The 12,645-nt window shown below is 40.6% G+C and overlaps 1 protein-coding gene and 1 pseudogene across 3 annotated transcripts in view; one reads left to right on the top strand and one right to left on the bottom strand.

The window, feature by feature from the left end:
- The window catches only part of ELMOD1 (ELMO domain containing 1), a 104,374-nt gene extending 92,144 nt beyond the window's left edge, over positions 1-12,230 (bottom strand). For 2 of the 3 annotated variants that reach the window (XM_055422953.2, XM_055422948.2), the window contains exon 1: positions 11,939-12,230. The gene's annotated coding sequence lies outside the window, so the exon portion shown is untranslated. The remainder of the gene's footprint in view (positions 1-11,938) is intronic. The other variant, XM_088842908.1, reaches the window with a different exon arrangement.
- Positions 1,564-2,065, top strand: LOC129554927 (rRNA N(6)-adenosine-methyltransferase METTL5 pseudogene; annotated as a pseudogene).
- Positions 12,231-12,645: the final 415 nt, after the last annotated feature.

Below are 12,645 nucleotides of genomic sequence, written 5' to 3'. Positions count from 1 at the left end.
GAGGTCAAACCAGTCAGTACTAAAGGAAATCAGTACTGAATATTCATTGGAAGGACTGATGCTGAGGCTGAAACTCCAATACTTTGGCCACCTGATGCGAAGAACTGACTTGTTTGAAAAGACCCTGATGCTGGGAAAGATTGAAGGCAGGAGAAACGGACAACAGAGGATGAGAGGGTTGCATGGCATCAGCGACTTGATGGACATGAGTTTGAGCAAGCTTCCCAAGTTGGTGATGGACAGGGAAGCCTGGCATGCTGCAGTCCATGGGGTCACAAGGAGTCAGACACGACTGAGCAACTGAACTGAATCCAACTAATGTAAAGAAATCAAAAAGCATAAATACATAAAGCTAAGGGCAACAGGAGTGCACATGAGATGTCAGCAGAATCTGGAAGCTGAAAGATAAGCAAATGGTAATTTACTTCACCTACCTGAGTAAACCTACAGTGAGGGAAGTAACCCAAAGGCAATATAATTCAGAGTACAGAATCTCAGTCAAGTTTAGGAGTTAGGGGTACCAAAATCCTCTAAAAATGGGAATGCAGAATAAATCAACACAACTTGATTGAAGTTTTCATTATAGGCATATAGGCATAACCCCTTTCCATTCCATCAGAATAGGTGAGATTAATTATTGAAGGAGATGAGCTAAATAGGTTCTGAACTTCTAGAAATAAGAAATGAGGCTGAGTTCTATACTGAATATTAGGAAGTTAAACAAAAGTCTACATGATAAAGGTGAGATTTATCCAGGCTTCTTCTCCCATTCAGCTCCCAGAACAGTGGCAGACAGATTACTAGTCCTCAGATTTACCCTTCAGAAAACCATCCAAACCAAGATACATAAGAAATTCTCTTAGGTAAAAACAGAGATAATGGGAGAACTGAGGAAAGAGAACAGAATGTATATAAGGGAAAGATGTTAAGTATGAAAGTTAAATCTTCATTTCCATAGTAGAAAATCAGTAGATATGATATTTTTAAATATTGAGAAATAGCAATACTAGCATATTATTTAAAAGTAAGGTGGAATACACCAGAAGAATAAGCTTGGGACTTTGTGGGAGAGGGTGAGGGTGGGATGCTTTGAGAGAATGACATTGAAACATGTATGTTGTCATATGTGAAACGAATCAGCAGTTCAGGGTCAATGCATGGTACAGGATACTCGGGGCTGGTGTGCGGGGATGACCAAGAGGGAGGATAAAGGGAGGAGGGAGGTGAGAGGGGGGTTCAGGAGGGGGAACTCATGTACACCTGGGGCGAATTCATGTCAATGTATGGCAAAACCAACCAATATAATATTGTAAAATAAAAAAAAAAAATAAATAAATTAATTAATTAATTAAAAAAAAAAAAAGCTAAAAGCATTAAAGTGAGTATACCTGAGAAACACAAGTGGAATGGAGAAGGACTGGGCAACAGGTCTATTTTACATTATAATACTGTATAATTATATGATGTTTTAAATGATATGGAGTACTATGATTAATGACCAAAACTGTTTTTTTAAAAAAAGGTGACATACATAAGGTGGTGTTTCCAGCCTCCTGAGGTCCAATGGCCTTAAACCCCGTGAACCCACACTTTAAAAAAACAAAAAAGAAGAAACTAAGGTTCAAGGAACTAGTCAGTTGCTTACATCAAGTAGATGGATTTAAAACGACCAAGTTACTTTAGAATAGTATGCCACCAGACCACACACTGTAGGTTGTTTGTTGAATTTGACACAAAATGTATTGAAAACATTTAATGGGAAAGTGGAAGAGTTTGAATGGACAAATGTTGACACAGTTCAAGTCATTTGATATAATAACTAGGAATCCTCCTCTATAACAGAATAGATATGACATTTCTGAAGGTTGCTTTGGAAATGGCAAGAACAGCAGTATATTCTTTAAACAAATCTTCAACTAGAGAACATATTCAAAAGAAAGTTGCAGAGTGGAAAATCAAGATAGATATTACTGCAGGATAATGATATGACCTACTAGCATCATATAAATGTCTTAAAAAGAAATCAGTGGACACTGAAGTATTCTTCATATGGTTTTCTTTTTAAAAACCTCCCCCAAAAGGTAGCTTAAAACCTAATTACAATAAGCACACAATTTGTTTATTTAAAAATGTGCTGCTACTGCTAAGTCACTTCAGTCGTGTCCGACTCTGTGTGACCCCACAGACGGCAGCCCACCAGGCTCCCCTGTCCCTGAGATTCTCCAGGCAAGAACACTGGAGTGAGTTGCCATTTCCTTCTCCAATGTGTGAAGGTGAAAAGTGAAAGTGAAGTTGCTCAGTCATGTCTGACTCATAGTGACCCCATGGACTGCAGCCTACCAGGCTCCTCCATCCATGGGATTTTCTAGGCAAGAGTACTGGAGTGGCTTGCCATTGCCTTCTCCGAAAAATGTGCTACAAACTATAAATTTTATTTCTAGGAAAGTAGAAACTATATTTTGAGTATGTGTTTTAGAGACATACACTGAAATATTTACAAATGGTATGGTATGATGTCTGAGATTTGCTTCAAAATAAAATTGGGTGGATAGAGAATAGGGGCTAAAAATCGAACAGCATTGATCACGAATTGATAATTGTTGAATACTAGGATCCATTATGTTATTCTGTTGACTTTTGTACAAATAGAAAAGTCATCAAAAATAAATGTGCCATCCACAAACTGAGAATCACTGTAAGCCATATTTTATAGTCAAACAAAGCTAAAATGATTAGTACCTGAATTTGTTCATGACATAAATCTACTATTCTTTAACAGCTTTGGGAGACTACTAGAACAACGAAAGGGAATTTGGTGTTTAACTCACAACATTTCCATGACTGACCTAATTATCTTAAGTTCTCTTTAAATCTACGCTAGAGCCCCCAGTATGCTGTTACATATCATCATTTTTTAGTAATTACTTACAGAGCCTTTTTTCTTAATAGTAAAAATGTAGTAGTATATATTCAATGACATCTTAGATTTGGTGAAATATGTTAGATGAGTTGAGGAAAAACAAGTGGCAATTAAAACAAGACACACTAGATTTTCTAATTTTTCTAATATTTTCTAATTTTATAAATGTTAAGATGAACAATCTGACTCTTAGAATTGATGAAACATATATTTTTCCCCCAAAGCATTCTTTCTCACCCCAACCTTTCATCCCTGCACTAAATCAATCTTGAGAATCAGGAATTCAAAGAATATCTGCCTTTATCAAAGTTTGACAGTGGCATCCCTATCTTCTCCTACTTGTCCTCATAGCACTAATTTGAAAATACCAGTTTTGCTTGCCTTTCCTACCAAATGCCAAGCAAGATGCCTGTTACAGAAATACTCAGAAATGAATAAATATTTCCTTTTGAGCTTTTCTGAGTACTTTGTACTCAGTAGGTTCCAGTGACTGACTAAAATGCCAATGTAAGCATGGACTTGTTTGCCTTGTACCAGTCAGGGTTTTTTATTATCACAAGGAATGGAAACTAGCTCTGTCTATTTAAGCAGAAAAGGAAGTAATCTACAGAATCTCCAGGAGGGCTGGAGAACTGGGTTTAGAGGATATGGAGAAAAAAATAATGCTTAAAATAACAACATAAAGCCAGTCTAATAAAGACACCTTTACTTCCATTATCAGGTCCAGACTCAATAGCTGGCTCCACTGACCCCTCCCCAGGACTGATCAAGAGTGTTGCCAAAAAAATATGTGCCACTGGGGCAGAGTCTGGGTCCATGTCTCTCATGAGTCCATATCTTATCCCACGCAAGGATGCCTGGGAGAGAAAGTATCTGGCACTTTTAGCTGCTATGTGAGAAGCGGCCTCTGTCTCATAATGTGAGACAGCCCCCTCAACATAGGAAAGGGGTTCAGACAGCAGTGTTCAAGAGTAAAGATGGATGTCCACTCTATAAACAAATACCTTTGAACGCCAAAACACACTGCAGACAGAGTACACACAGAATACACTGAGTGAATACATGTCTGCCTTTCATCTTTGTCTAGTTTGTGCCATTTTATGTTAGAACCTGGACATGATCTTTTGTGACTACTCTGTGGCTATTCAAAGAACATGTTATTTTATCTAAGAATTTAAAGTCTGATCTTAACTAGGTGAACCCACTTGTGGTCACAAAGTAGAAGCATTTAAGTGATGATTGGTTAATTAAGGAATAATCTTTAAGTAGAAAAGAATGAGGAGAGATATTCATTATTAATCAAGGAAAGGATGCACAATAGTTATGTGCTACATAAATGGTACTAAGTTAATTAGATGTTGGCAGATTCATATATAAGTGCCTAAGAACTCCATGTAAAATGCATAATCAGATTTAGGAGGTGATTTTAAGGTCATATGTGCCAACATCCTATCCAGGCTCACAAGAGTCAGTCATTCCCTTCTTACATTTCCTGATAGATGGCCCAAAATGCATCACTTTCAGCATAATGTGTTAATAGTGTCTGTTTTTTTATCTTTTTCATATGGACTCTATGAATCCAACCAAAGAAAGCATTAATTTCTTCTCTACTGTTGCTTAATACTCAAGTGAACTAACTTTTATAACTCAAACTGTTGTTAAAGAAGGACTTCCACTCCCTGACCTTAGGCAACTAATTTTAGAAACTAAATGAAACCAACTCTTTCTGCACATAATTTTAGTTTCAGCTCTTGCTCTGGGCTAAGGGATATTAAGTGTAACCTTGATTGTCATCCAAATTCACTAGTTCTTGGAGCTTTGCATTATCCACAAACCTGATATATGTAGAGTCTATCTCTTTGTGTGTGTACTCAGTCCCTCAGTTGCATCTGACTCTTTGCAACCCCATGGACTGTAGCCTGCCAGGCTCCTCTGTCCATGGGATTTTCCCAGCAAGAATGCTGGAGTGGGTTGCCATTTCCTCCTCCAGAGGATCTTCCTGACCCAGGGATCGAGCCCATGTCTTTCCAGCATCTCCTGCATTGGCAGGGGAGTTCTTCATCATTGAGCCACCTGGGAAGCCCAAGTATATATGAGCCATTGACAAAATTGTAGAAATGTCAGGGTCAAGTGAAGAGATCTGAAACAGGCCAACAGAAACAAGCTTCTCTGTGCCTTTCACACTTAGAAACATTCTTTGGTTACAGCTGAAGAATCCAGCTATTAGATCTCATCCCAGATCTCATTTTTTCATTTCATCTACAAAAATTACTCAAGAGTCTAGTCGACAAATGTATTCCAGAAGGTTGGTGCAGATGTTAAAATTTTATGAGTCTGTCTCTATTTTAAATATTCTAGGTTATCTACAATTTAAAGGAATAATAGAAATACTTAATACAAAAACATCAAAAACTATAACCCAATCCTTCTGTTTTATGTCTTGATTTTCATGTACTAGTTCACATATTGGGCTACATACAGATCATACATGAGACAGAATATGAAAATCAAATTTCTATGCCAGATATTTTAATGTAAGCTTTCAAAGTTTTAAGTTATCTATTTAGGTGGCCCTATGTTGGGTGAATATATATTTACAACTGTTATGATTAATGATGTTCATAATATATATTAATTAAATAGCTTTGATAAATGCTTACCATTTTAAAGAATATATGATAAAACTTCTCAATTAAAAACAACTGTTTTAAGATATTTGCTAATCTAAATGGATTCTAAGACCAGAGAAAATGTGAAAGTAAAATGTAACTGTTCTACTAGAATACAGACTCTTCAGAAAATCTGGCTTTCAAATACTGAAGGGTACAGCATTTTGATTCTTCTTCTGAAGCAAAAGAAAGAAATATACATTGTATAGTTAATTCATGCCAGAGACTGATTCACACTTAAAATATTTATAATGCCAAACTGTAATGTAAAAAAAAAAAATAAGGAACAGAGTTTATGTTATCATTGATGACACTTGCTAAACCAAAAAGCAGCCTTGGTATAAATAAGTTATTAGTTTCATTATGAATGAAGGCTTCTAAACATATGGCAGCTTTACTTATACAAGGGAAAAAGGACTGAGAGTTATATCAGCTGAAATAAGACTTTATACCACACATTCTAATTAACAAAGTCCCAATCCCAATAATTAAAATGGAAACTGCATTTAAAAGTTATGTAAAGACTTTTGAATCTGTAGTCATTAGCTTGTTTGAAACTGATTTTAAGGGGGTTTAATAACTATCGGAGAAGGCAATGGCAAGCCACTCCAGTACTCTTGCCTAGAAAATCCCATGGATGGAGGAGCCTGGTAGGCTGCAGTCCATGGGATTGCTATGAGTTGGACATGACTGAGCGACTTCACTTTCACTTTTCACTTTCACACATTGGAGAAGGAAATGGCAACCCACTCCAGTGTTCTTGCCTGGAGAATCCCAGGGATGGGGGAGCCTGGTAGGCTGCCGTCTATGGGGTCGCACAGAGTCGGACACGACTGAAGTGACTTAGCAGCAGCAATAACCTAGATAGCATATTAAAAAGCAGAGACATTACTTTGCCAACAAAGTTCCGTCTAGTCACAGTTATGGTTTTTCCCGTGCTCATGTATGGATGTGAGAGTTGGACTGTGAAGAAAGCTGATCACCGAAGAATTGATGCTTTTGAACTGTGGTGTTCGAGAAGACTCTTGAGAGTCCCTTGGACTGCAAGGAGATCCAACCAGTCCATCCTCAAGGAGATCAGTCCTGGGTGTTCATTGAAAGGACTGATGCTAAAGCTGAAACTCCAATACTTTGGCCACCTCATGCGACGAGTTGACTCACTGGAAAAGACTCTGATGCTGGGAGGGACTGGGGGTGGGAGGAGAAGGCGATGACAGAGAATGAGATGGATGGATGGCATCACCGACTCGAGGGACGTGGGTTTAAGTGAACTCTGGGAGTTGGTGATGGACAGGGAGGCCTGGTGTGCTGTGATTCATGGGGTCGCAAAGAGTCGGACACGACTGAGCGACTGAACTGAACTGAAATGAATGAGCTCTCCTTAAACATTTACCACATCATCTTGATTTATATAAAAAAAAAAGCAAAAGATCAAACATAGCAAATTCTGAATTATTCTGATGGCATCAAAAACATTACAGACTGTACACAGACAATATAGAAATTGTCTAATTACAATGAGATTAAAGCTATTTATCCCTTAGAACACAGTTAATGTTTATTTTATAGACAAAGATGATTGGAGTTGACAGAATATTCTCTTTTGAAATGTGCGTATTTTTCATTTTACAGCACAGAAACTGATGTTAAATAAGACTTGCTTATGGTCAGCATAAATGAACTGGAGGGCTAACAGTTCCTGGGATGCAAAAACATACTGTCTTCAGATTCTCTAAATTCAGACTATTTACTGAAGACTTAGAATGTGAACTGAGCACACAATTTCAGTTAAAGCTCTTTCTGGGTGACAGTTCGCATAAGCTGTCTTTAGAGATCACTGAAGTAAGGCTTTCTTTAACAAGTCATATCATTTTAATAAGTGAAACCCTGCTGAAAATAGAAACTGTAGTCTGATTGCTTTGAGATTTTGGCAACTTCAATATGTCTTTGATCACTCTTTTTCTCATGTACTATCAGAATTATAAGGCAGGATATGTTTGCCAGACACTACAAAGAGGAACAATACAAATAAATACTTGATATAGAGTGTTTTCTGTTCTGTTTTTAAGGAATAATCATTTGATAAGAAAAACCTGAATTAACTGCTTCACTACACATTTTAGCATAGAGTAATTCTGTGATTTTAAAAACTTACTGTAATTTAAAGTTTATATTTTATATGCTTATTTACTGTAATATAAAGTAGATATTTAACCATACATATGGATACTCAGGGCTTCCCTGGTAGCTCAGCTAGTAAAGAATCCACCTGCAATGCAGGAGACCCCAGTTCAATTCCTGGGTCAAGAAGATTCCCTGAAGAAGGGGTAGGCTATCCACTTTAGCATTCTTGCGCCTGGTGGCTCAGACGGTAAAGCATCTGCTTGCAATATGGGAGGCCTCGGTTCGATCCCTGGCTTGGGAAGATCCCCTAGAGGAAGGCATGGCAACCCACTCCAGCATTCTTGCCTGGAGAATCCCCATGGACACAGGAGCCTGGCAGGCTGCAGTCCATGGGGGTCCCAAATAGTTGGACATGACTGAGCTACCAAGCACAGCACAGCACTGCATGTGTATTCAATCATATGAGGCTTTCTGAAAATGGTCCCTAGAGACAACTATATCTGTTGACAGACATGCAATCTAGAATGGCACTTTATCATCATTTGCTTGAGACTGGCAAACAGGAACTTTCAGAAAAAGGGGATTTTCTGTTCTCTACTTGCACCATAGTGGTTTGATCTTCAACTTCCCTGGGAAATTCCTATAATTATCAACAGTGAAAGTACCCACTGGGTCTTCAAAGACACAAATATGTGTGTTTTTGGAATTAACTTCATTTGAAATATTCTGAGTAGGTATTTTCTAGTACTATAAGCATATGGTCATTTTCACATAGTTCTGTTTCTGTAAAACTACATTTTTTTTTCCATTATCAGAATCTGTTTCCTTAAAGATAGCTGGACTAAATCAGAAAATGATTGCAACTTAGTATCTTTTCCTATTTGAAGCAACAGACTTGCTAAAGCCAAAACATCTGCTTATCTTATTTCAGGAATATGTGCGAAAGCAACCAAATATTGATCAGCATCATAAATATCAAATTTAAATATCATCCTTTACATAAAAATAACAAAACTTTAAAATACTATACACCAGATTTGTTTGATGATGATTTTTTTTTTTTACCTGAGGAAACCAGGAAGGTAGCAGAATTGTGAAGAAGCCCTTTAAGTATTAGTCAAAAGGCAAACCAACTATTTTTTTAAACGCAGTGAGATGCATTCACCCAAGTACTGTTTACCAATCCTTGGACTTGTCCCTTTGCAGCTCCATTTTCCATTCCCATCACCAACTATGTAATGTCCTTTAGCGTTCCCTTTTCATTTTCCTCATTCTCAGCAGGCTTCTTTGTCCTCTGACTGAGGCCGTCAACCTCTAGCTCCACTCCATTAGGTATAAAGGCACGAATTTCTTTATTCCTTGCCTCCCAGGGTAAGATCTCTCTCACTCAAGGTCAGACCTGTCAAAACTGCTTGTCATTTTTGACTAGAGCCTCTAAGCAGAATTCAGAGGCTTTCCCAGGCTCCTCGAGTGGACCCTGGAAGTCTCATATCTTATGATGCAGAGCTCTTCCTCTACCCCCACTTCCCTTACTCATCTTTGTATCTTTTGGCACCTCTCACTAAATCTAGCAAGCAGAGATGTGTTGAATGATTCACTTTTTAAAAGTATTTAAAAATTTTTTAAAGTTGGAATATAATTGCTTTACAATGTTGTGTTAGTTTCTGCTGTACAACAAGGTGAATCAGAATGTGTATGCATCTCACTTTTAAGCATGAGTTATTTTCAATAGCTTGAACCAGAACTGGACTTGTCCCAGATTGTCTGTAGAAAAGCATATGATTTCTGCTCCACTTTCATTTTTCAAAACACAGTGACCCCAAAAAGAGGACTGAAACATTTCCAGTGACTAGAGAGTTGCCAGATAAAATACAGGCTGCTCAGTCAAAACTGATTTCAGATGAACAACAAATAAAACAATTTTTAGATAAGTATACCTCAAATTGTGCATGGGATGTACTTATACTAAAAACAATTATTCATTGTTTATCTGAAATTCAAATTTAACTCATGAGCAGGTTATATTTTTATTTGCTAAATCTGACAGCTTTACCAGTGACTCTAAAAATTCTCACAGGACTCAAAGAATGCTTCTTTAGAGCACCTGGAGGTTTGTATCTGAGCTCTCAAACTTTTCAACTGGCCATATTTTATGTCTGTTAATGACACTGGGTTACTTTCTGAGCAAGTCAGTAACATACTTTAGGAAATGCTGTTTCTTATACAAAATTTTTACTTATTTTGTTAAATTCATAGAATTCCCTCCTAATACCATCTATCAATAATTTCAGCAGAGAGAATACTGTAATGTTGCCCCAGATTTCTCGGAAAGCTGACATTCAGTCATTATCAACACTATTCCTGAATTAAGTCCTTGCATTTATGTAGTAATTAAAATTTTTTGAAATTTTAATTTTGAAAACACAATAGAAGAAATATATGTCTTTCATTCGGGGATTCCTTTTCTTCATCAAGCACAGTGAGACATACTGTCCTCACTAACAGGCGGGGGAGAAGCAGCCTGGGAGGCGGAGGTGGAGCCTGTGATGTAACTGCAGTGGGTCTTTGCTGGAAAAGTCTTCTCTAAATGAAAAATATCTGTACACCGAATTGTTCAGCTTCAATGTGCATGGTCTTACAAGAGAAGAGACTTGTCTCTTTCAGCATAATGTAAAACTTAGAGGCTTGAAATCTTGGTCAACAGAGGAATTCCTCGCAAGTTGTTTAGCGACATACTAAGAGTCTCACTAAGGGAGGAAAAAGCAGGTTTCTTCAGCAAAGGAGTACCACTGTAGACCATTAATGGTGTGTGTGTTATAGTAGAAGTTATAACCCAAAGTGCAAGGGAAGATGCCCTACAGCTTGTTCCAATCCTGAAAGTTCCCTACATTACTGTGTTCTTTCAGTATTCTTGACAGTGATTATGGAAAAGACCTTCTTTTCTTATTCCCACGAAAGAATTTAGGAGAGATAAATGCTTCCCAGTTGTAAAGGGATACAAATTTTGCCTTCCTCAAAATTTAAACTAGATCTCTGATTCAACTTCTAGGGAGAGAATGACTAATTCTTTGTAACTACTTGGTGTCTTAAGATGATAATGAATTAAGACGTTTATTCCAACATAAGCATATTACCTGCTTTCCACCATATTGGAAGCTCCGGTTTGTCAAGCTCCAGGCTCAACACGCACACTGCAGAGATGCAGAACAACGGTTGGATATCTGCCCAACACTGGTCCCTCCGAACGACAGACTCAAATTTACGGTACCAATCTAAAGCTCACCGCGGGGTTGGCAGTATCTTTTTCCTAGTTGGTATAGGAAAGGGATGAGATCTGGCAAACTGAGGCACGGGGCTTCTACCTGCCTGTGCAGAGCATAAAGGGCTGACAAACATATTCATTAAACTTGATCTGAAGCAACCGAGCCTACGAGGTCGTTCCTGAAATATTTATAAGGTGTGTTACCGGACTCGCTACTTAGAGGTCCGGAGGAAACACGGTGAATAGGAGCACCCACACTTGGGGGGCGCGGGGGCGAATGGTATTCAATCGCACACCCCACCACCACACTTAACTGTTTTGCTTTTAATAGCTCTGTCAGCCGTCGCTCCCCAGTCGCCTGTTCAATTCTACCTGCCTAGGAAAGAGATGTTCTCGTAAGTGAGGGGTTTCCTGGTAGTAGGAAGCACTGCGCGTCAGCTCCTAAGACAGGTGCCTGGGTTCCGGGCGCTGATGACCCTCCAGCTCTGCGCCCCGCCAACCCGAGGTCCTGCACTGCCCCTGGGGCCTCAGGCCGTGGGGCAAGCGGCCCCGAGACCCCGACTGGCCACTCGCCCGGCCGGGCCGCCCTTGTCTCCGCTATTTTGGTCTCTGCCGACCATGCCTCCTCAAAAGCCCTCGGCGTTCGGTCAGTAGGTGATTAGCGCCCCAGCCAAGATGTAAACAGCCTCTCCTGCCTACCTGCATCCCCCGGGTGCTAATTTGGGGTGGCAAGATGGGGGGACAGGTGACGGTCCTCAATGACCACGAAGCCCCCGCACCGAGGTAGTATGCACTTTTCATTCCAACACCCTCTGCTCACACCCGCAGCATTCCTGCTGCACCCCGCACGCTGCACGGCTCGCGCGATGCCTCGCGTCCTCGCCGCCACATCGCTCCTCTTCAAGGGCATTCGCGCCTCTCCGCTCCGCTCCTGGTGGGTGGCCCCAGGACACCGCTACTCACGTGAACTCGGCGGCCGCAGAAGCTCAGCAAGTCCCGGCGTGCGGCAGTCGGGTCTCCATCTCTGCCCTCCCAAGCGCTCCGGCTGCGCGCTCCGCCCGGCGCTGGACGAGGTCGGTCCCAGCGCGGAGCCTGGACCGAGGCGGCCGCGGCTGCCGCACTAGCTGCGGACGCGGGCGAGGCGGGGGCAGGGCCGGAATCTGGGTCGCCAGGAGCTGAGCAAGCTGGGATGGGCCCCAGGCGGCGGGCGGCGAGCAGGCAACCGAGAGCAGCCCGGGGTAGGGCGTGCGGAGGTTTCCCTGGAAGCACAACCCGGAAGGCCACTGAGCATGCCCAGTCGCGGGGGAGGGAGCGCGGGCGTCTGGAGGGGAAGGGTTAAATCTGCAGACCTGGCTGCTTGGGCAGAAAGCAAGGAGTACAGGCTGGAAGATGGTGAACCTCAGGAGTCTTGTCTATGGGGTTCCTAAAGAGTCCTGGAATAAGAAGGCAAGGTGTATTCCTCACTACCGTGTCAGAGAATTGTTCAGAGGGCCAAGTTTGTTTTTTAGCTCAGCTTATTTTACCAAGTGACATCTCTCCAATCCAGACATTCACCCCTCACCTGTTTGCCTGAACCTGGGGACCTCACCTGCAGGGATGCCTCAGCAGTACCCACCTTTCCCAATTACTAGACCAGTCCAGTCAAGTTCAAGAGCCAGCTCTTTGGTTTG

The sequence above is a fragment of the Moschus berezovskii genome, chromosome 14, assembly GCF_049115385.1.
Source record: "Moschus berezovskii isolate FMDL1 chromosome 14, NW_MosBer_1.0, whole genome shotgun sequence".
NCBI classification, from domain to species: domain Eukaryota; kingdom Metazoa; phylum Chordata; class Mammalia; order Artiodactyla; family Moschidae; genus Moschus; species Moschus berezovskii.
The sequence above is the reverse complement of the archived record's forward strand: the minus strand, read 5'-3'. Positions and strand labels throughout refer to the sequence as shown.